Genomic DNA, 23,647 nt, shown 5'->3' on the forward strand with positions numbered 1-23,647 from the left:
TATAAAGAATGCATGTAGTCACTTAACATTTGTTGTTTCATTCAAGTTGAAGAGATTATTCCCAAGCTTAGCAAGAAACATACTGACAAGGAGTTGCAGGAATGTGCTTCCAGGAAATATACTATATCTCTTGTGACTTATCACTAATTCAACTGCGGCAGCATTTAAAAGAGTGAAATCCTATGAGTCTTTTTACACCCATCCATGATATCCTGTTTCATGAACTGTAGATCCTCTTGTAATGCTCACCTGCCTTTTTAACCCTCAAAAATGCCAGTGTTCATTTATTTTAGGACTAAAGTTTATGATAAATAGCTCTCTGACTGCATTAGTTGCACTAAAATCATCAAGATATTCTCTAGAAGCAAGTTGTTTGGGTTATATTTGTAGAAAGAATTAATTTGTGCCATTTAATGTCAACTCTGTTTTAGAACTGACTTTTTAGACCATCGCTATCAGCTTTCTTCCTAGCACCTCACAAGCCTGCTATGAAAGAGCTTGTCCCAAGTAAAGACAAACGAAATTTATCCTAGAGAACTTGTATCTTTAGGGATTCTCTGTCAGCCAAGGAGACAAGGCCTCTTGCTTCCAGAGCTGCATATAACAAAGCGTAAAAGCAAAACATGTAATTCAGAAACGTTAAGGAGTTATTTTGTGCTTTTGCCTCTTGGGTTTGGATTTGGCTTTCCTGGATTTGATCTCCTTTCGAAGTTGGAAGGTGGATTTCTATTGATATCAAGGGAAAATCAATCATGGGCCCAAGATCACCTAGATGCACTCAGCCCAGAATAAATGGAGCTGTTAGTGTGTGCTCATCACAGACAACCTCTGTTCTGGTGATCAGCATATACCTATGCAGGGGTAATGAACAGAACCATTAATAATATGTATGAGGAATTGTGAGCAGGGATTTTATAATATTACTCCAATTTCTGGAGAGCAGAGAATGATAGTTAGGGAAGCTTATCAGGCTGTGAATTTATTTTTCAGTGTTAAGAGAAAAATGTGTATTATTAATCACACTGCTCTGAAAATAATTATAAGAATGTTAGGAACCAAAAATACCACTGTGTGTTATTCCCAGTTCTGGGAAGGTCCTGCACAAAATGTTCAAGGTAAGGTAACCTACAGAAACTTGCTGAACTTGCAGAGGTACTACTTAAAATATTGTGTGTAAAGAGAGGAATTCTCTGCTTTGTATTAAAAACAAGCTTTGACTTTTAGAGTGCAAATTCATATTCTCTGACCTCTTGGAGCATTGCTTTAACTCACAATCAATTCTGAACATACCTTTTTATGTCTTCAGACCTAGATGCATTTGTTTGTGTGATAAAGGTTTTTTGTAACTATATAGTTAAATGTCTCTTCTCTTATTTTTTTTTCTTCCCATCAGCTTGGGAAAGAAACATTCTTCATTTGGACAGGCTTGCACTCTCTTTTGTCTCCATTCATTTAAATGCTATTCTTGCTGGAAATTACTTTTATATTCTGTTTCAGAAAATTTTATTTGATAATGTTGAGTTTTCAGTTTTTAAATTGGCTGTAAACCTTTCTCTGTACTGTAGTAATAAGGATCTTTAAAGGTAAAAGTGATTAGCTCAAGATGGATTTTGAGTTCCTTGGGTTTGGTTTGGATTGTATGTGGTTTTGGTTTCTTGTTTGTTTCTTTCAGTTTTTATTTTGATTTGGTTTTTAATATAGGCAGAGTAGTATTTTCTTTGGTCACTCAGCAATTTTGTTGTTTTTTCATTGTTCATAACCCACTGAAGAAATCAAAAGAAATGTCTTGACCCCAGCTTTGTTATTTCGCCAGAGGTTGGCCAGCCCGTTGAATAGGGCCGATGTGCTGTGTGTGATGGGCTGGTGTTAAAGTTTAACTGCTTCATTAAAATTCTATGGAGGTTGATTTTTTGTGTGTGTACATATATACATTATTGCATTATTTTAAAAACTGCACAGTGATTGCTATAATCCTATTTGGATTACTTAGTTTTACATGAGTGAAATACTTTTAAAAACATTTCATGGTTTTACATGTGAAATACTTATGGTGTTCACAATATAGATGAAGAAAAGAGTAAGATAAAATAACCACCAAAAAGTAGTTCTTAATCCCATAGTCACTCAGAAATATGACTTGAGAGGAACATAGTAACAGTTATAGAAATATTTAGCAATAAACTAATCTTGTAGGACTATACACTATTGAGCACTGAAATAAATATCAGCTTTTTGTTGATTTGCTTTTCCCCCACTGGCGTCAGGGAGGAGAGGCCTCAGCTTTATGGTTTGGTCACAGATGGTCTGTGGGAAGAAGTGCAGCCTTGTTGCAGGCTGGGGAGTATAAAAAGTCACAGAGAGAGGAAAGATAAGTGCCTTTGAAGCTGATCTTATTTGTCTTTTCAGGGCTATCATACTGTGGCGCTGCTGTTAGCAGTGTCTGATTGTAAGATTTCTGTCACAGAAATCTGAAGTTGAATATATGAAATCTTCTCTGCCACAAATAGTAATGCAAAGAATCAATGAATTCTTCAAGTGATACAGGGGAAAAAAAATCTGCATCCAGAATTTGCGTTGGATTAGTCAAGAACAGGGCCAATCATATTTGCATTAAAAAAAAAAAGTTTTGCTTGTTTGTCTGGTTTTTCATTTGTTTTTTGTTTTGTTGGTGGTGGTGGGTTTTTTTACTCATTCTGTCTGACTTGGTAAACTCCTCTTCCAAAAGTATGTAGTTTGTTTCTGGAATGATGGTTGTCTTCAAGTTTTCTTTCCCTGTCTTCCAAAGCAAAACTGATAATCTGATACTCCATGTAATAGACATATAGAGTGCAAATTCAGTCAGTTTGCTCTGTTAGTCTGTATATTTCAAGAGCAAAGCTAAGAAATATGTGCTTTTGTCTTGCAACATATCCAGGAAAATTTCTTTTCAGCGTGCAAGTAGTTTGGTTCTTTGAAATGTATTGCTACAGTGCGTGTTTTGATATTTTGTGGCAAATAGCAAATGGTAGCTGTTGCTAAATGGGCATTTACTTGCTCTTGGTGCTGATTCAGGAGATAAAATTGGTAAAAACATATTGCCTTGTTCTTACAGTTCATACTCTGGACAATGCCAAAGGACAAACCTCCACTCTCTACTTGCCTTCACGCCTAAGAAGCCTCCAGTTAGATCTGCTTCGAAAAGTAAGTACAATTTCGGCCTCTTTCCTCTGGTTGCTGTTGGGTGGACAGCAGGGAGGAAATCCCCAGCAGCAATTCCAGGCTTATTGTCATCTATTCAGCATTTGTTGCCATCACTAAATGTTGTGAGAAAACTATTTGCTTTTGCTCGTTTGATGAGCTTCCCACTGACTTTGTATGTTAAAATGGCTTTGAAAAAAATGGGATCACTGATGGGAGTCAATGTGAAAGGAAGCTTGAAATATATGGCCAGGAGAGAGTAGGTGCAGAAGCTGCACTGGAGGGGATGGCAATCAGACAGAGTTAGTCTGCCGTGGAACTGCAGCCTCAGTGACTGCCCCAGGCTCTCTCTGAAATTTGGTTTCCAAAATGAAAAATCACCTCTAGTTCTTGTAGCTTAAATTCAGAGAACTCTGCTTGGTTTTGGCCTGGGATGCTCGATTAAATTGTACTGGAAAAGCTATACAGGATCATGAGCAGAAGCTCATTTGCAGGCTGCAGGAGAGCTGCTGTGCTTTTCTTGCTGGTTTTGCTCCTATTTAGAAATTTACAAAAGACTAGAAGCAATCTCTTCCAGTTTTGTATTGTTTGTAGATGAGATGGATTTTTTTTTTTTTGTCTTCAGCTGGCAAAGAAGTATTCTACAAATTCTGTTAATGAACATACTAGCAAAGGAGGATCTCACATAAAAATGCGTTTTGACAAAGTTAATACTGTAAGGCTTGCCAGAAAGTTGAGTATTCCATAAAATTTGTCAGTTTGATATGTGTCTGATGACCAAATATCTTTGAGAGGCTTTCTCAGGTCTTTTTCTAGTCATCATCTGTCATTAATGTCACCTGTGATAAAAATCACATGTCACCTGGGGACAGTGGGATTTAATGATACATCCCAATCTCTAACTTGCCTTCAGTACTGTCCCTGTACATGTTCATCTGGATGTAACTTCTGGTGCAGTAAGACTGTAGTATGGAAATGTTGTCAATGAATATTGATATTTCTAAGTCTTTCCCAATGTTCCATTTTGTAGCTAGTTTTTCTAGCTACTCCCGGTTAAACTCCTGTAATTCACAGAGATGTGGTTTTGCATCCTGTGTGAAAAAGGAAGAAAACGGCAAGAACATCTTATATGCCATAGAACCTTCCTGATAATTTCATGTACTGCATTTAGTGAAAATTTCTAGGAAATATGGAGTAAACTCTGCTAAAAATCTTATGGTAATTTTTGGTGTTTGCTCTACAAAGGCATTCCACAAGGTCATATAAAAGGATTTTGTACAGGGCTGATAAGAACCTAGTCTGTAAACAGTCTCTTGCTGAAAACACCATTGTACTTAGCTTTTATGCATTATGAATTTTCCATAAACAATGGCATCAAGGGTTTTAATTTTAAGCCCTGTGAAGGGAGCCATAAAACTAGTTGCCCATTGATGGTGCTTGGAAAGTTTAACCCTTTTTTTCTTCGAGAACGTGTAATGTGAGCACAATTGGAAGATAGTGCCAATTATTATAAATCATGTTTGCAATTTGAAGGAGCTGTGTTTTGCCAAGTTGTGCAAGTATGTACTGAAAACATAATGTGCTGGTTCAACCAAGCACTGCTCAGTGTATAATTTTAGCCTGGTGAATCATTATGTTGTGCTAAAAGCTTGCTACGAGCTCACTGCTGTAAAGCATTAACACAGTGTCTGTGGGCCTCCATCTCCATTAAGTCAAATCCCATTATAAATGCATCTCTAATGACATGAATTTGCTGTGGTCTAGTAAATGGTTTTCCCCCACAAAGCATTTCACATCTGCATGCGGGGCACTCTGTGGTAAATAAAGGTTATGTGAATTTGTGCGATGTGGGAGGTCCTTAAAAATCTATAACTGAATCTTCCCTGTTACTCCCAACACCAATGCTTTGACTCAAAACCTTACAGATGAATTCATTGAACTTGGAACCATACCCAGTGATAAAGCATAGCAAGTACTCTGCAAGTTGCACACACAGCAGTGATTGGAAATCGGAGATAGGGTGGAAATCATAAATCTCAGAAAGCATGAACAGCAGCCAAACATCTACATAAAATTACTGTGTCTGTATTTTGGGCTTCTCTTGTTGTCTCTTATGTAGTTTATTCTTTTGAAAAGAAAACCAAAATGGGAAGGTGTAAAATATATGTTAAATCTAATGCAGTTTTTTCAAGTAAATATGTTAAATCTTGAAAACATGCTCACAGAAACTTTCTGCAGTGACCTGTTTAAAAATAGCAGCTGTAGAGTAAAATATGTACAATAACACACAGTACTTGAAACTTCATGTTCTAAAAGATATGGTGAGAGAACTCCCAGTGGTACATACAGTTGTTATAACTTTTAGTGTCAGAGTTTATTAGAAAACTATTTCAAACACCCACAGAGTGTTGAGCAATTCATCAGTGATGAGTTGCTGAAAGTTGCACAAGACTCCTCATAATGGGTACTCTCTGGTAAATCAAACAGTAGCATTATTCCTGGAATACTTATTCCTCTCAGAGCTTTATCAAATCATTGAAAAAGTGTTTTTCTGGAAAAAATAAAATAAAATGAAAGGGATGCTATCCATTCATTCATTGGAATGGAAAATAACCATTTCAGGAATATAGGAGAGGCAGTGATAGGTGTATTACCATTACCATCTAGGGTTCCTGCACAGGAAATAAGGGAATGCACCACGTCCAGATTCACACTGTAGAGATATTTTCATGTAGGAAAGGTATAACTGGTTAATTTAGAAGCTGAAGCAAGCAACATGCGTTAGTAGCCATGAGCAAGTGCTCTGCTTCTCCACTTGTCCAAACTCCTAAAGACATTAGACAGGAGGCCATCAAGGATTGCTGAAATACTGTCCTGCACTTTGCTGAGGTGACAAGGTCATGGCTGACAGGCAGTGCACTACTGTGATAATTATAATGGGATTTGATTGTGGTGCCTCTGAAATGCTGCACAGCAGAAGGGAGTCCTTAGCAAACACACCCGCTGGAAAACAACTTAATTGCCATCTCTTTGACATCTTTCAATATTTCTGTGCTAAAAAAATATTGGAAAATTGGAAGCACCCTAAATTTTCCATCAAGCCCAGGTTAAACTAATAAACTGGCTCCCTTTTTGTTTAAAATCTTTAGCTGATCGTTTTTGTTCAAGGTAAGGAGCAAAATTTAAGCCCTGTGAACAGCACAGATGTTGACCATTGTTGCTGCTTGAATGTCTTATCACTGAAATACATTTATGTTTCAGAAGAAAATAAACCAACCTAAAACTCCATTAAGGTGTCCATGTTATAGCAAGTTTCATTAGAAGTTGAGTCTCATTAGTCTCTTCCCAGTAATCTCAGTTAAAGTTGTGTTTTAGATCCTGTAATTTACTATCAAAAATGATTTTTTCCCCTTGCATCTAATAATAGAAAGGAAGACTTCTTTCTTCTCAGGACATTAACTAGTTCAGCACCCTACACAGAGGAAGATCAAATTTGCCTGCAATGTTTTCTGCTTTTTTTTTTTTTTTTTTTCCCCCCAAATACCAAGAAAGAACTTTTCTAAGAAATTTCTTTACCATTGTCATGTAACAAGGGTGTATTTTCTGTAAGGAGCCTCTTCCCATTCCATATCCCTTTTCTGCTTTTTAATGTCCAGTGGTAGGTTCACTTCTGCCAAGTTTGTACTGTTTTATCAGACCAAGATTACATCAATACCTGCTCTGTTCATGAATGGGCCAACACTTTAACAATACATAATCTTAAAGCTTCTTGCTGCAAAAAGAGATCTTTTCTTTGCAGCCTTCTTTTCCTTTCCCTTCCTAACCCTGAATGTACATGTGGCCATTCAGAACAATCAATGTTGTCTTTTTTACAGAAATATTTTCCTTATCGGGAAATAAAATTTGGTGCTCTTTAAATGAAGCGATCTATCTACATTTCCCAAAAAATAACTTTATTATCTGCTTCTCTCTCCTGGGCACTGTGTGTGGTCTGTGTCCTTTCTGCTGTAAAGAACTACAGTTTGAGCCCAGTATCCCCTTTGAATGCATCAACAGGAAAGGGTTGATTGCCTCTCCAATCTTGCATGTAGTATTCCTGTCATTACCCACCAGGATCACTTTTATTTTTTCTGCAGTGTTACATAATTGACTCAACTGTGATTCATATCAGCACTCTGGTAGTTTTCAGCAGTGCTGCAGTGTAGGCTGACAAGTTCTCCTCCTCCACCATAAAAAAAAAAACCTATTCTCTCCTTTAATCCAGTGGCTTTACTTTTGTGGTGCTCTCCACATCCCAGCTATGTTTTGGAAAACTCAGATATTAAAGATGCATCTCGTGATATGTGCTAGTCTTCCTTGGGAAACTACTTGTAAGTACTGATGCTGAAGGTGGTTAATTTTAAGCTGTGTGGTAAAGTAAATGTAACTCTCTCCTTGCTGTTCAAGGCAAAGGTATAAGTGAGTATGAGGTCAGCCAAGTTGCTGTGAAGAGCCAGTTGTGGCTGAGGAATGACATTTTTCCACGTTCACAGCACTTGCTTGTAGGCCAAGTATAGAAATGACAAAGTCTTATTACTGATGTAAAGTGTGTAAATAGTTGCTTCAACTCAGTTTGAAAGGCCAGGAGTTCCACAGGTTGTCAAAACCATCATCCTTATCGTAGGATTAGGCAGAGGAGGCAAAGATTATATTGACCTTGAAAACTGAGTTCTGTCATAATTTACAAAGTTGATTCACTTTAGCTCAGCCACGTTTGTTTAACAAAGTACCTCATGTATCTCAGTTGCTGCCCTAGTACGTCTGACCTATTGCTCTCGTTAGGAAATTCTTATTAGTAGCAACAGTACAAGCAGATGTCCTTTTTTATTTTCCCTTGCATTTCTTAATGTCTAATGTACACAACTTCAGCTTCATTGCAGTTGCAGGGGGAAAAAAAGGGCTAGTAGGTTTTCAAAATTTTTTGAGGTTTATAAGCTACTGCTGAATATGTTACATTAGCAACCACTTGATTAAATTTGCTGCTGAAATCACTATGAAAATTGGTCCTAAAATGTGTGTAATCTTGTTGCTTACTTTTCCTTGAAATATTCACTTGCCCAGAAGTTACATGGCCTAGGATATCAGCCAGTGACTTTTGTGTTAAACTATTTTGGTTTGTCTCTTTAGTGTCTGTCTCCATTAGTAAACCATAATTTGTCTTGGTTAGAGTAACTGTATTTCCTGCCTGAGGAGTAAAATCTCTTGGATAATTTTACACTAGAGAAATCCCTATCATTTCACAATATCAGCTATGTAAACATATCTTCCCTTAGCTTCCAATATCGAAATATTTTTAAAGTAGTTCTGAGATTTTAACAAAGAAAGATGTAAAATGTGCTGCCTTCAAGACCAGTAGATGCACTGGAGGACTGGACTGGGACCGCTGAAGAATCATTCTAGTCTGAGGGCTCAAACTCTGAGTTTCTGTCTCAACTGCTTATTTTAAATGTTTGTTTTCTCCCCTCCTATTACAGATGCTTTTGCTGTGCTAGCTGGTATGGTTTTATTCCCTTTATTGTCTGTTCATGCTGGAGAAATATGTCTCTTAATGTGTCAAGTCATCTCTAGGAGAAAAGTCTGCATTTGCAAGAGTTCCTCCAAGATCTGAGCAAACCTGGTTTAGGAAAACAGCCTGCAGATGATGCTGTCCTGGGTTCAACATGCATAGAGTTAAACTGCTGTAATGTGCACTAAGAAAGGAGAAGCCACTGCTTACTCAATTCCAGTAGCCATGTCAGCTAAATGGCCTGGTTGCAATCTAGTACCAAAATATAATTATTTTAACTAGTCACCTGGTTAAAAATGCAGCAGCCCTACCTCATTTTTAAAAAAGCATCAGAATAAGTTTCTAGAGGAGTCTTGCCCAAATATTTTCTCACTAGGAAACACAGATTTGGATAACAACCTTGTTTAAAATTACTTTTTGTACCATTCACTTGAAAATTATGCCTTTTTTTACTTTAAAATACATGAATACATAACCAAGTTATTTTTTGCAGTTCTTTTAATCTCTTGGAAAAGTTAGGCACATTCTATGTTGTCACTGAAAAGGAAGGATAGATGTCAAAAGAGGGAGTTTGGTGTTTCTCAAGAATGTTACCTTTCTCTTGTTAGTAATATTTTTGTTGTTCTTTTTATAAAAAATAATTCAAAAGTTTCTGTAACAAAACATTTTAAAAAAATGAGCTGAGTAAGATTCACTCTATCTTCCCTATAACTGACCCTAACTTCTGAGTGAGCTGTTGCATTACTCTTAATTTCTCAGCAGTACTTTGAATGTTTGGGTCCACACAATTTAATTTTGTAAAAAAGCTGGGATATTCATCTTTAAAGAAGTCTTGTGCAGTTCAAATTCAGTTCCTTTAATCTGAATGACTTGTCAATTTTTTTTTTTTGTCACAGGGAGAAATTATTTCTATTTTTAAAATAAGTCAAAATCATTTGATTGAAATACTTGGCAAAAGAAGGAATTTAAACTAGTGCCTTCAGATGCTTATATAATGGGCCAATGTTTTCTTTTTCCCCCTTGATTCTTGCTGCATTAAAAACCATATGGAAAATACATGAGTATTACCAAGTCTTTCAGAATAGGAGAGAAGAAAAGTTGCTCCAAACCTATGGGGAAATAAAGAGAAACTGTTGATTCGTTCTGCGAGACCAATAAGGTCTTTTTGGTTCTAGCCCAGCAAGAGAAAGACCAGCTTTGAAGAAAATGACTGAGACAGGAGGATTTTGAGAGAATCAGAGGATTTATTGTGTCATGCAAGTTCAGATTTGTTTCAATGTCTCTGATTCTACAAAGATTGTGTAAAAAGTTGGGGATGAAGCTGCTTGGTTTTAGAACTGGACATCTTCAACTAGAAACATGCTTTTTGTTTGGAAGGTGTTTTAGATGGCTGCTGCTAGTCTGATGGAAATGGGTTTATGGGATTTTCTACACTGAGTCTTGAAGTTGCACTCCAAAGTTCAATGCTGAGTAAGAAACTTCACAGCTGTGAAGAGGAGAGAATAGCTCCTCCTCCATAAAAGGTGTAGTAGAGACTCCTGGTGAAGCACTTGGCACTGAGCGAAAGTTTTGGCAGGCAGGCTCCTGTCCTAAAGCAGTGATTGGTTAGGATGTAATTTGTCATTATATCTTTGGTCAGCATGTGAGATTTTCACTAGCTTTGGAACACTTTACTTGCATGTGCAATGATTGCTGCAATCATTCTGCAGCCTTAAGAACCTTTTCTTTAGCATACTCATTTAATTATGATTTTATATTTTCTCCCGTCTTCATGTAGGAAGAGATAGGGTTTTGCTTAGTGGCAGTTTGTTCCAGATTTCTCAGTCTAATTAAATGAGAAAAAATAAAGCAATCTGGGAACCATGACCCACAGTACACAAGTGGAAGACTCAAATTATTTGTATATATTTTGTTTTTTCTCTGTTTCAGGTATGAGTTTGCATGCATAAGTTATCAAAAAAACCCCCAACTCTTTAATATTTATTATTTCAGTTTTTATATTTAGCTATTTGTCTTTTTATTTCTCCCTTCTTCCCCTCCACCCAACAATTTTTGCTCACTATGGAATGAAAAATATCACTGAACCATATGTAAACTCTTCAAGCTATCAATGCAAATTCCTCACATTTTTCAGGGGAAGAGAGTTTTTGGCATGCACCATCAGTCTGTGTGATGTCTTTATCTTCCACAATGCTGCAGTTTGTTTAATGGTTTATTTTGTTTGACATTGCCCGCAAAAAAAATAGAAATGCATGATAACAGTCCTTACTGATGCAGTGTTCCTCTTCCAGCAATTTAACACAGAGACTTTTAATGCTAAGCCAAACGCTACACAAAATCTGCTATGGAAACAGCTCTCTGAACAGCTTGAAGACTAGGTTGCTGTCATGCTCAAGCATTGTAATTTGTAAGTAAGACTGTGAGCTTAGACTTAGTATTTCCTGTAGTTTCTGATATCTGGATTGGAGCTTCTTTATTGACCAATAACAGGACATTATCTCATATGCAGTTGCATAGGAGTAAAGGGACTTATTTGCTTGTGTGATGTTCTCAAAAGGCGATTTTTGAGGGGAGAAGTAGTAGATAAGTCTTTCTTTGGAGCTGCAATGTGCTGCAATGAAGTTATATTTGTCCTCTTAGCTCTGTGTTCTCAGAGGAACCAAGCAAATATAAGAGACAATGTAAATGCAAAAGCATGGAACCTTTCTTCACTAGCCACTGCTGTTGGGCTGCTGAGAAACACCACTGCAAAGATGCTTATTTTAAGAAAAGACAGGGAAATATTGTATTATACTCTAAAAATCCAGACTGCAGCAAGGGATGAGAAAAGCTTTCTAGTTCTTACTATGTAGTGTTGCAATCAGAGTATTTTCCAGATCAGAAGACTGAAGATCTATGAATATATTACAGCAGTTGCCACTGCTGTAGCATTTGCTGAAGTATTTGATGTGTAGATGTGGATTTATGCAAGGAAGTTGAGAAATCTCTCCACTAGTGGGCTGATCAGTATGTGCACAATGGTATTGGAGAAAGTGGTATTATTGCTGCCTAATTTAGATTGAATCCCTGTCCTCTCCTCTCCTTGCTCACACACTAAACCGTTGCCGGATTTTCTCAACAAGACTTCACTTAGGGCCGTGACTGTTCCTGAATGCCATTGCAAAGCCTAAAATGACAATTCAGCAACAAGGCCGAGCCTCTTTTCAGTGTGAATGAAATTTAGAATGACCCCAACCATTCACCATTTAGAATGACCCCAACATGTGATGTTCTTGCGTTAGGCAGCTCAGTCATTTCAACATCAGTATCAATATTTAATGCAGTACTGCAATGCCAAATCATTGAATTTTCTTTTGGACCAGATGTTTCTTTTGTAGGAGCTGTTATTGAGAGTGATTTGGAATTTTAGTTTCACTTTATGCAATTTAAATTCTAGTCTTGTTGATGCCAACTCTTTCTTGAGGCACTCTATCCGTTAACTACTCATTTTTCAGGGAACGATATAATGCCTTTCCAGATTATTATTACAAAAGCAGTCTTTTTCTCAAATTTAATTGTTGCTTGCACATAAGCAATCATCCAGCCTTCTTCCTACTAAAGAAAACAGTATTGTTATTAAATGAGTAGTAGGACTGAAGTCACTCATCTAGAAGATAATGTCCATTGTTGATAATGCTGTTGAGTTCCTGCTATCTTGCTGAAATGAAACATGAAGAGGAAAGCAGCAGATCAATGCTGGGTTTTTGGTTTTACTAAAGAAAGTAATTTTTGCCTGGAAAAGAAAGTTAAATTCCTTTGATCAATGCCATATGCTTGAGTTTATAATAGGCTTTTGTGTTCCCACTTAGCTGGATCAGATTGAAAGTTGGATAATTATCAGTGAGGGTTAGAAACAAAATAATCAGTTTGCATGTCAAAATATCTTCATTTTTATGTCAATCGTGCTGTCTTTCTGGTACAGTGAAAACTGGCTCTGGGTTTAATAGCAACAGCACAATAATCAAACTTCAACCCTTTCCTTGCAGTTGGTTATTTTGCCTTGTGGACAGGGGAGTTAGGAGAAATATTGCTAACTATGGCTGCTGTGCTGGTATTAAGGCTGAAAGCTTGGCATTGGTAAAAATTGTAAGCACACCTCACTAAAGCAGAGACTAATCAGGATGCAAATATTCTGTTCCTACTTATCTTTATTTTTTCAGTGATATTCACATATCTATACCAACTATACTACAGAGTTTGACCAGAATTGTTATTTCAGTGTTAACTTCAAATGCTCAGACGCAACAGGTCTAATTGACTTGGACAGTTGCCTGTTTTGGAGACAGATCAGTAAATCTGCTTGGTATGTCAGACTAAAGATGAGTTTATTGACATTATCTTTACTAATGTAATGACATTTATAAAGGTACAAGCAAATAGTGCTGCTGTGTGTCCTCCTATGTGACTTTGCTTGGCAGCCACTTTGAATTTAAAAAAAAAAATTCAAACCAACAATAAAACAAACAACCACCCCCTGCCCCCCAACAAAGTGAAAAAATCAAACCCAATACTTCTAGTGGTTTTGCAAAAGTAAAATTTTTGCATCTGATTATTTGCTACAGAAGCAAGAGCAAACATCTGGTCTCATAGCTGTTGTCATCCACTCTTTGTTACTTCATTAAGAGTCTGTGCAGGTGAGTTTATCTGGGGAAATGTGTGCCAACATTGTGTGCACCTGCTTCTAATTAAAGAGCTTCTAGTTGCCTAAGAAACATTATGACCTAAAGGCTCTTATAAAACCAAGAATATCTAAGATACATAGGGGAAGCACTAAAATCTCCATTGAGACTATGTTCTTTGCACTGTGTTTTATTATATAACATTAAGCTAAGCTCCAGCAGTCGTAGGTGTTGGGAAAAGATAAGAGATTGTTGCTGTGCGTGACGTGGATTGCCATGGAAATACTGCTCTTCAGAAAAATAAGCCTCCTTCCTATTGTGCATTGTGGGCTGCTAATAAGGCATAGAAAAAAAAGAAAAAGGGAAAAAGTAAATGAACTTACTTGAGAAGTAGGCAATAATAAATGGTTTTTAGGATATTGAAATAAGATACTGGGGTTGGATAGAAAAACTGCATTTGTTCTACAATGAGCAATAACATGATTATCAGATGTCTTTGAACACTTTCCAAAACTCATTTGGTAAACAAGGGCAGAATTTGAGTTTGGAACATTGGAATTCATTTCATAAAATCAGTGTCCAAGAAATCTGTTTCGAATACTTTGGAAAAAAGTGGGACTTTGTTCCCCCTGGATTTCAATTGTGCTTATGTTATCCAATAGAATAATATAATAACTTTTGGATATTTTATACCAACTAAAGAATAGGAACCTAAAGGTAGCTAAAAATTCTGTAATAATTCATATAGACATGGGTTATTTGCTCTTCCTTCTGGTTTTTATTTTCAGTAGGAGTAGACGGCTGTTGTTCTTCAGCAAATGGATAGCAGAATCAATGCAAGTGCGAAAGTGTTTGGGAAGTGTTCATTAGGGCATCTTTTCATTCTTGGAAATTCTATTTATTAACATCTGGGAATAAAATTCCTTCCCTGATTTTCTGTCACACTGGTTAGTAAGCCTAAAGCTGTTTTCAGACAGTTCTTAAGGGTTATATTTTTTCACCTTTTTTTTTTTTTAATCTATCTTTTTAAAAATACTGACAGAAGGATGCGAGGAGAGATGTATTCTTATTCTCCATTAGTAGTCTGTTGGCTGTACTAGGTTTCGGACTTGCAAAAATGGGGAAAGGTATTTCATTCTTCCCATTTTCTGTGCTCTACAGGATGAGAATAAATGGATAAAAATGCAAGTATACATAAACAATTTTGTTGCTGTAGCTAACTGGCTGAAATTGCTGTCATCAGATATTACCTAAGGCAAGTAATTTATCTGTGTTTGAATAAGCATTAGGGAGACAATTCTGGTTGCCTCAACAAGGATAAGAAGAGGAAGGCAAGACAGTTCTTGCTAAGGAAGTGCTGTTTTTATATGGAAATCAGTCTGATTTTTGACAACTCTTTTAAAGAATTGTTGTTTAATTGAAGAAGTTCATCATTACTATTGCATGTATACTGATTGTGTCATGATCCCAAAAGGCGTTTAAAATTCCTAATGGCATAGTGATAATTCTAGCTATTTTAGGAATGAGAATATATCCTGAGTCATTGTGATTGGGATAAATGCTACTGTCTTGGCGTAAAGGAGTCCTTCAGCTATCAGTTCCTTCCCTCTACAAACGTGTTATTTCAGTAATGTTAATTTTCCCCTATGTTTCTTTGTTGTCTTTTACAACTGACAGAAGACATCAGCTACTGACATGCAGATAAGATATGCAGAAGCAGGATCCTGATTTTTGAGAGCTGACAAAAAAAAATATAAATTAATGCATTTCTACAAATCCTCACAAGCTGGTCTTTAAAAGACAAATTACTTTTGCTTTTTTGTTTTTTTTTTCTTCCTGGTATTTTTGCCAGTTCTATTAGGTGTGCCTTCTAACTGTAAGAAAACAAACTAGGTCCTGTTTTGCAGTCTTTGCTCTTTCTTAGAATCCTGGGCTCCTAATTCTCTGAAGTGCAGACTATATCCACATCCTTCAGTAAAAGCAGGCAGAAAAAAAATCGTGCTGTGTAGGTTTTGTTTTATTCAACCAGTTTTTCCAAGAGAGCTTTAAAAATGCTTCACTCATTATAAAAAAGATGTGCTGCAAACACATTTTATACTGTGAGGCGCTGTCTTCCTCTGAAGTACTTCCATACTCTGGTTGCCATGGCAAGAGAGAAAAAGAATAAAAAATTCCTGCAGCGAATACCTTTATAATTCCAAAATCATCGCTCAGCAGGGCTGTGTGCTTAATAACTCATAAAAAATACTGTGGATTTTTTCAAAAGGCTGCGAGGGAATTTCTCCGCTGCTCTGCCTCATCCTGTTGAGCTGATTGCACACACTGCTGAGGGCAGAGGTGACTCGGAGGGGTAGTTATGCCATGGTGTGGTTTTTAGCTTTGCCGTGGGTGTGAAAGGAGGCTGCTTCCCTGGCTGTGGAGGCAGGTGGGATGGAGCAGGGATGCTCCCAGCAGCCGGAGTGGCGTGGGAGGACAGGGCTGCTCCAGCCCCTGGTGCCTCCTCCGTGCGGAGGAGGAGAGGTGGGGAAAGCACGGTTTTTGAGGGGGATGGGATTGTTGGTGATGCAGCTGAAAGCCTTTGCTTGTGCAGCCTCACTTTCAGGGAAGGGTCCCTGAGCCCACCTGGCTCCCAGGAAGGCTGCAGATAGCACCTCTCAGTTGCCATCTCTCAAAGACATGAGCTGTACCCTCTGCACCAGGCTCCAGCTCACACCCCTTCTGCCACCCTAGCAGCCCTGAATATCCCTGTGTTATGCTGTGTACAAATACACGAAATTTTCGAGAGCTCTGGGCTTTGTGCTGGAAATGGGGCAACATTTTTCCTTAGGGTATTTGAATACCTTGTTTTGAATACAGGGTACAGGTCTCCAATATCCTGACTATTTTAAAAACATCCCAAGTCCTCCTAAGCCATAGGAATGTAACCTTTGAAGCTTTTCCAGAGAAGCCTGACCCAGGGCCACTGGTACCAAATAAATCATGTTAGTGCTTGCAGCATTTTGCAGAGCTCAGGTTGAGACCTGCGGTAGAGTGATGGCATTTTGAGACTTTCAGTGATAGATGACAGTGCCCACAGTCATAGCAACTTGATGCAACATCCTACTGCTAGCACCATCTGCTACAATTTTTAAATATAGAAGGGGATTTTTCTTAGTCAGCATGTTTCTGTCAGAACTAGCTCTTCATAGGACTAATCTGAATGCCTCCACAGAGCTTTAAACTCCATCAGCTTTCTAATGGAATAACCCAGTCTAATCTTTTCAAAGTGTTTGCTTTTTCTTAGCAAATGGAATCAATTTTTACTCTTCAGTGATTTCTGTGGCTGTGTGTGCACTTATGTCTAAAACATTTCCTGTCGTTGCACTATCATTTGTATTTCTATCAAGAACAATTTTAGGGTCTAAGAAGTCATCAGCTGCTGAAATATGTGGAGAGCTGCTTTTTTGCTTGAACATTGCTACCATAAAGTGAAATGTGCGTGAATGACATCAAACAGCTTACTTAGCTTCCTCCCAGCCCCGATTTTTATTTAATGGGTGCCTCCAAAATGTGTATGAAAGCAGTGCTAAATTCATGGCAACTGTCTGCAAAATGCCAGGTAACTTCTCTAAGATTGTTAAGCATCTGTCACCTAGGAATCATGATGGTTAAAAATATTTATAAAGCATGCTGAAGGCAACAGATGAAAAGACCTCTTTGTATAATGTTGCTTGTTGGTAGTTAAGATAGTTGTGTGCACGTCCTGATCCCAGCCCTGCAGATTGCTGGCTCTCTGCTTATTGTGCCAGCAAAGCGTCTTGTCATCTAAAATTGCCGTTGCTCATGCTGTCCCATGCTTCTGCACTGGTTGTGTGTATGGGAAAGAGCCTGTTTCTGAGCACAGGAATAAACACACTTGGAGGTAACAGCAGTACACACGGTAGGAAAAATGTTTTCCTGAGCTGACAGAAGACTTAGACCAATACAAGTCATGAAACAAGCTAGTGCTATCTACTGGCTGTATTTCCTCCTCCCTCCCTAGGAGACAAAACTGCTCTGTTCACATCTGAAACCTTTCACATGCAAGGCTCAGGATGGGCTCAGGCCATGGCCAGGGTGGAGTGCCACTGTTCATTTGCCCAAGTCTGTAAGGCACAAGTGATCTCTGAAGGAATGCACAACTTGTCCTCTCATTCAAAGGCTTCCACTGGCCTCCTCCCATGTCCTTTGGACCCCAGGGAAGGTGTGACACAATAGGGATGTCCCGCAGGGTTGACACCTGCACGCCACTTCTTCCTCTGATTGTTCCCCCACAGCTGTTCTGCAAACATTTCCTGCCCTTCCTGCCCTCTGAGTAGCAGCTCAAGATACTAAATGTACAAGGAATTGCTCACTGTGTAAATTAAATATAACTTTACGTATATACAAGCGTTTGCACATCTTAGGGCTTTAGCTTGGTCTACTTAAGAAAAATTTTATGTTTAGTCTTTGTTAGGATCTTGCTAAGAAGTTGGTTATTTTGCTGAGAAGAATGCCTGTTTGTCTTCTCAAAATATTTTAGTGCATGGTTATATTGTATTGACCTGAAATACCTCAATAATTTGAATAGGTGAATAGATGACTTAGAGTGTGAATTTATTTATGTAGCAGCCCATAATTCTCCTTCCTGAGCTGTTAGTTCATCCCACAAACATATACCTCCTTTAGATGTTGAACTGAGAATTTATATGTGTATTAAATAAAGAGCCCCCTGAAAAATAGCTACAGTAATCATTCTTCATAGCAGATATCATGTCTGACCCATAAAATGAAAGAACAAAGTCACTAGCTGAAGCCTTGGACAGCAGATTAAATGTATGACTAATAAAGTCTGAAAGCCAAAATTGGTGACAGACATTATGTTCATCCTGGCCAATGTGAGTTTAAGAAGCCAGAGATTATTTTACTTGAAGAGCCTTAATGAGAAAAAGAGTGAGAATCACTTGCTAGCAGAGCAGTGTGTGCTGGATGCTCTTTGGTGTGGACTTGTCAGACCTGGAGGAGGTTATTGCTTCAATGTCACTTCTTCTCTGAATAAGAACATTTGCAAAATAGAAATAACAAATCCTCTTTTTCTGCATCTTCTGCTCAGCAAATCCCTCTGCATGTATTGTTTGTTTGTTGGATATTTTACCCTTGCGAGTTAGCAAAACAAACTTCAGCCTCAGCTGGCCTGTTAGTGCTGCAGTGAGGTACAAGTAAAATACTGCAAAAGAGGTGACTGCTGTGAAATAAAGCAGCAGTGAGTGGGAGCGTTGAAGCTAATCGCTGAAATTTTGTTCTTTCTTTGAGATTTGAATTCGGTATTAGCCTAAAACAGTATGTGACTGAGAAGTAGGGCTCAGTATCTGGGCTTTTTGAGGAAAACAGAACCTGCAGTTAGGTTTCCTATAATGGTGTAAGGCACAGGACAAGTACAGCAAGCAGAAGACCAGGAATGAAGGATTATAGAATGCTCAAGATAAAAGGGACCTCAGACAACCCTTCTGTACATTTGTTTCATTTTTTTGCTTTGCTAGAATTCTTGTTTGGTTTCACATAGCTGCTCCAGGTTTTCTGTGCTTCCCTTTCTATTTCAACAGAGGACTAATACAAGAGTATTGAATGCATCATCTAAATGGTGGGCAAGTCCATGAATCCTCGTGGGAGCCAAGATAAGCAATATTTCTTTAAATCTGCACACTATTGTTAATCTATATAAATTGTGTTTGGCACCAAACAATTAGCTGAGTGATTGGAAACATTTTCTGTAAGCCTGGATGGCAATAACTGCAGTGCCTGGCAAAATCAGAATTCTGACTCAAGTGGTCCATCACAATTCCAGTGATGATTCCAGTTCAAGAATTGTAGTATTTAAGTGCTCAATCATAATATTCATAAATATGAAGCACATTTTTCTGTCTGTGAAGAAAACTACATTTTTCTGATCTAGCCTTCCTATTGACACTGTTAAATGTGGTAAGGTACATTTATCTGATTTGGGAAATGCTGAGCTCTGGTAAGGTTGCACTGCACGTTCAACTTGCAAGGAGCCAACAGGTGATCTGTGGGCAGCCATGGGTTTCACTGACTTGTGTATTAGCTCTCTGACTTGTAGGACAGTTCTGTAGGAATGAATTCTGGTCCGTCTCAGGCAGCTGCAGCACTGAGAGGAACTGCATTGCAGGAGTGAGCCCTGGAGTAGAGTTGATGCTGGCTGACAGAGATGATCAAATGATCAAATTGCTGGTGATATATAGTACAAATTTTACAGCTCTGCCTGCTGTGGAATGTTTGGGGGAAGCTGAAATCCTCTAGATGATCTCAGGAAGGAAATATTTTTAAAGCAACACTGCTTGATGGAGACATGATAATATATTGCTTCCATATAGCTCCTATCAGTAAATTATAGCTGTAAGAAAGTTGCTGGGGAGATAATATTGGACACTCAAGGTTTCATATTTTTGAAGCAATTGTCACAAAACTGACACCTGATGTACCATCTATCTTGTATATTCTCTTTTGCTCGGTGATGCAAAGATAAATACACAAAGGGGAACAATACTTCTGCTTGTATATTGTTAGGTATCAGTAAGTGGTCTTTAAATAGCGTGTGACCTTAATTTCTGGAACGTGACATTCTCTAATGTGTAGCTCACGATTTGATTTACTTCTGTATTTAATTTTTATTGGTTTTATATTGGTATGTTTTATTTTCCACCTACCACCCATCATACACTCAAATTACGTCAATATCCTAATTTCAGTCTCTGATGAATGCATATCATATGCCTATGTAGTTTTTTTAAGATTCAAGTCAAGGCTACCAGAATTGATACAAATCACTTTGAGGCAAAAGGAGAAAGTTGCTCCCTAAAAACTGTTACCTCCTTTAACACATTTTAAACTCTAAAATACCCTTGATTTATATCTTTTTACTAAGAAGGCAAGTAATGATGAAAATGTTCAGATGTGTTAATAAATATGCATGTTTATTTGGGGAAGAGTTCCAAAATGCAGATACATCTCTAAACTTTACACAAAGCTTTTGCCTGCATTCTTGACTAGAAGCTTCTCCATGTTCCTGCCTTGAGCAGGAAACTTCTTTTGCTATTTGACAGCAGACCAAAATCACTCATTTCTTTCCCCAAGTTTGGCTTGTGCTCTGGGGTGGAAATTTTAAGTGGTTCACAGAAGGACATGCTTGTTCTTAGCTGATGTGCTAGTTTACTGTTTGGGTAATGACTGTAAAGTGAGAGAAGTAAATTTTATATTGTAGATCTCCATTTTTTTTCCTTTGTAGAACCTTGGCGGGGGGTTAAAATTATCCTGGTTTTACCCTGTGAATTCCAATAGAGCCGGATTAAGAGCACTTACTTTTTTTAATGGGTTATTTGGAAGATAACGTGCCCATTCAACAGACTTGTCTCCCAAAGCCACTAGGGTGATTGACAGATCATGCTCCTTGGAACTCATCTGTACTTCACAAATCTGTTTGTGAATGCTTATCTGTCCCCAACAGATGTAATGAATCTTTCCCCTGCTATTCAGGATCCTATTATTTGTACCCACTTTTTATGACTACCAATACTGAAAGCAACATTTTCAGTGTACAATCTCTATGTGCAGATAATCACAAAATAATGAGGAAGAATCAAGCCTATAAAAAACTTACAATGAAAAATTTGGTTTTTTTCATTTTAATTTGCTGTTGAAAATGGACATGGAATGGAATAACAATTGGGTTCATGACAATTTTCTTAATGTAATTCCACTTATGATGACATCAAAACCTCAAAATCTGGCAAGGAGGGTTTTTGAAATTGGTTCTCTGTGTGCTTACGGATGGACAGTTTCTCAGCTTGTGATGATTGTTATGGATATACTTGAACATTGTTTTGTTTTAATTCAGCTATTTCTGGTAATAAATTCAGTAGCAGAAATGCAGGATTTTTCTTGTGATAATATATTCAAGTGGCTGTTTCCTCAAATAATGTCAGTGTACTTTGTAGCAGGTCTCTATAATGCAGTTAGAAGAGGGTTGACATTCTGTTTCTGGTGGATTTTCCAGGTGGAAGTACAGGTGGGCTGCATACCCTGTGCTCAGTGAGCTGGCCAAGCCCAGGAAGCACTGAGGCTCTGCAATGGGGAATATAAATGTGTGTTGGGCTTGTGCTAATCCAAATGATCCCTACCCTACCTCAACCTATTCAGGGCCATCTCTGAGTCCAGCTAAGTTATGTTTTTATCCCCTAGAAAGAGTGATAGCAGCTACGGCTGTCTTTGTCAGACAGAACCCTCTGTTCTTCATCAAAATCAAAAAGCTTTATTCACAGGTGGATGTTTGCTTTGCTTTCTTTGATATAAATTGCAGTCTAAAAATGAACTTTCGAGAAAGAAATTTCATCTTACTGGAATGACTCCTGTGGATTTTCTTTTTAAATTTTTTTTATTTTGTTTTGTATTGAATGAGAGGTTGTTGAAATTGATTTGTTTCTATGGAGTTTTACAATGTGAGTGAGTTATCAAAATTTTTAACAAACTAGTTCACTGCTGCTGACACTGATTTCAGTACAGTGTGGCACGTTAAAAGGTGGAGTTTTTTCCTATTTGTTCTGTGTATGAAGCCTGTATTATACACATTATTACATTTGCAGTGTCAAGCGTTGATAAATTGAGACCTTCCGTTTTAATGTTACTTTTATGGCTTAATAGCTTTGGCAACTTCTGTTTCTTTTACAGGCATATTGTTAATACTTTTTAGTTACTGTAGCACTTTCTTCTCTGGGTTCTTTGATTCATTTAAGTGTAGGGTAGCTCTCCTTTGTAAACATGACTATTTTGTGAAATTTTGGATTGTTACCTTTTTGGAAGAATAAGTTCATGAAAGAAGTTCATCTTAAGCTGTTGAATACCCTCTTGGAAAAGAGGTTTTTGATGTCTTTATGCCAGATGTTATCATGATATATGTGTAAAAAAAAAAGCAGATGGAAGGGCTGTAGAGTTTTGTTTTGTTTGTATTATGTTCCACCTTCCTACTGTTTGACTTGGCAACTTTAGCAAAGTTTTCCTAACATGTTTTTTCCTGTTGTTGCCTATAATGTACGACTGAATGACTGCACTTATAAAAATTTTTATATCCTTCTTTTTTTTTCTGTTTTTGCCACTTAAATCTCATTTACTATTTGTCTCAGTTACATTGAGGAAATTCTTCCCATTTTGCAATAAAGTTAGAGAATGAGATTGTTTGCTCTGACATTTTTTTTTTGTTAACCTGACTAGCTTACATAATACTTTATGGCTTATTTTTGTGCTGCTTGTTGCTTGCAAAAGCTTCAGGAATGTTTCTTCTATGTCCTTTGTCCAAACAACTATGCAAATAATCCCCCTGTCTGAAAGTAAATGAAAAGTTTTTTGTTTTTTTTTTAAACATCTGTCTCAAACGGCTTGATAAAAACTCTGCTGGAACCCATGTAGAATGGAAACAAAGTCCTGCAGCTCAGTAAGGTTTCTGGGATGGTGGTGAGCTGTACTTAGCATGGTGGAGTCCTGTTTCCTAAAAAATGTTCCAAAACCATCAACTGATTCTATAGAAGTTCAGGAGTTGTAGTTTCTTTATGGTACTAGAGCTTACAGGAATTTAATTCAGCAATGCTGAAATACACGTGGATTCTTTCACTAACAGAATTCAAATTAGAATTAATAATTGCAAACATACAGGTATGGTTTGTGATTCAAATCTCCAAATAACAATAATTAATGTTTCAAATATGTGTCAGTAAGCAACTCCCCATTTCTCTTTGCTGTGGTGTTCCCTAGCAACTGCTGTGTTTCTCTGAACCTGTGTTGCCTTGACAATACTCGTGGTGTATTGTACATCCACACACAAGGCACTTCACTCAAAGGGCTTTACAGGCCAAGAATGTATTTGTGAAGCATCCTTGAAATGCAGCTGTTGTTTGGTAAAAATGAAAAGTAAGTAGACAGGGCTCTGTTGCATGGTTTAGTAAGAGGAATGGGAGAATGTGAAACAGGAATTTGGGCTAATCCTGACAGGGTTCCCTTCATATGTAACAGAGGGAAAGTCTGGCTAAAGCTTACTGTTTCTATGTTCATGTTATCCAGGTGCCTTTTAGATGGTGAGGAGAAGCAGATGAATAGACAATGTTGCTAGGGCATCGTTTGAGCAGGCCAGTGAGGTTCAGCTAAATAATTGGCATTACTGCTTTGTTCTTGGGGAATTTTAAAAACCTCTTGTCCTTCCACAGTC

At 37.7% G+C, this 23,647-nt stretch overlaps 2 protein-coding genes across 9 annotated transcripts in view; one reads left to right on the top strand and one right to left on the bottom strand.

Moving 5' to 3' along the window:
* LOC146435489 (pulmonary surfactant-associated protein A-like) overlaps nt 1-23,647 on the top strand; it is a 287,765-nt gene that overhangs the window by 68,859 nt on the left and 195,259 nt on the right. For all 3 annotated transcript variants that reach the window (XM_085064065.1, XM_085064066.1, XM_085064067.1), the window contains exon 2: nt 3,092-3,180. The gene's annotated coding sequence lies outside the window, so the exon portion shown is untranslated. The remainder of the gene's footprint in view (nt 1-3,091; nt 3,181-23,647) is intronic.
* RASGEF1A (RasGEF domain family member 1A) overlaps nt 1-23,647 on the bottom strand; it is a 154,196-nt gene that overhangs the window by 64,267 nt on the left and 66,282 nt on the right. The gene's annotated exons all lie outside the window — the stretch shown is intronic.

The sequence above is a fragment of the Lichenostomus cassidix genome, chromosome 6, assembly GCF_008360975.1.
Source record: "Lichenostomus cassidix isolate B80296 chromosome 6, HeHo_3.0, whole genome shotgun sequence".
NCBI lineage: Eukaryota > Metazoa > Chordata > Aves > Passeriformes > Meliphagidae > Lichenostomus > Lichenostomus cassidix.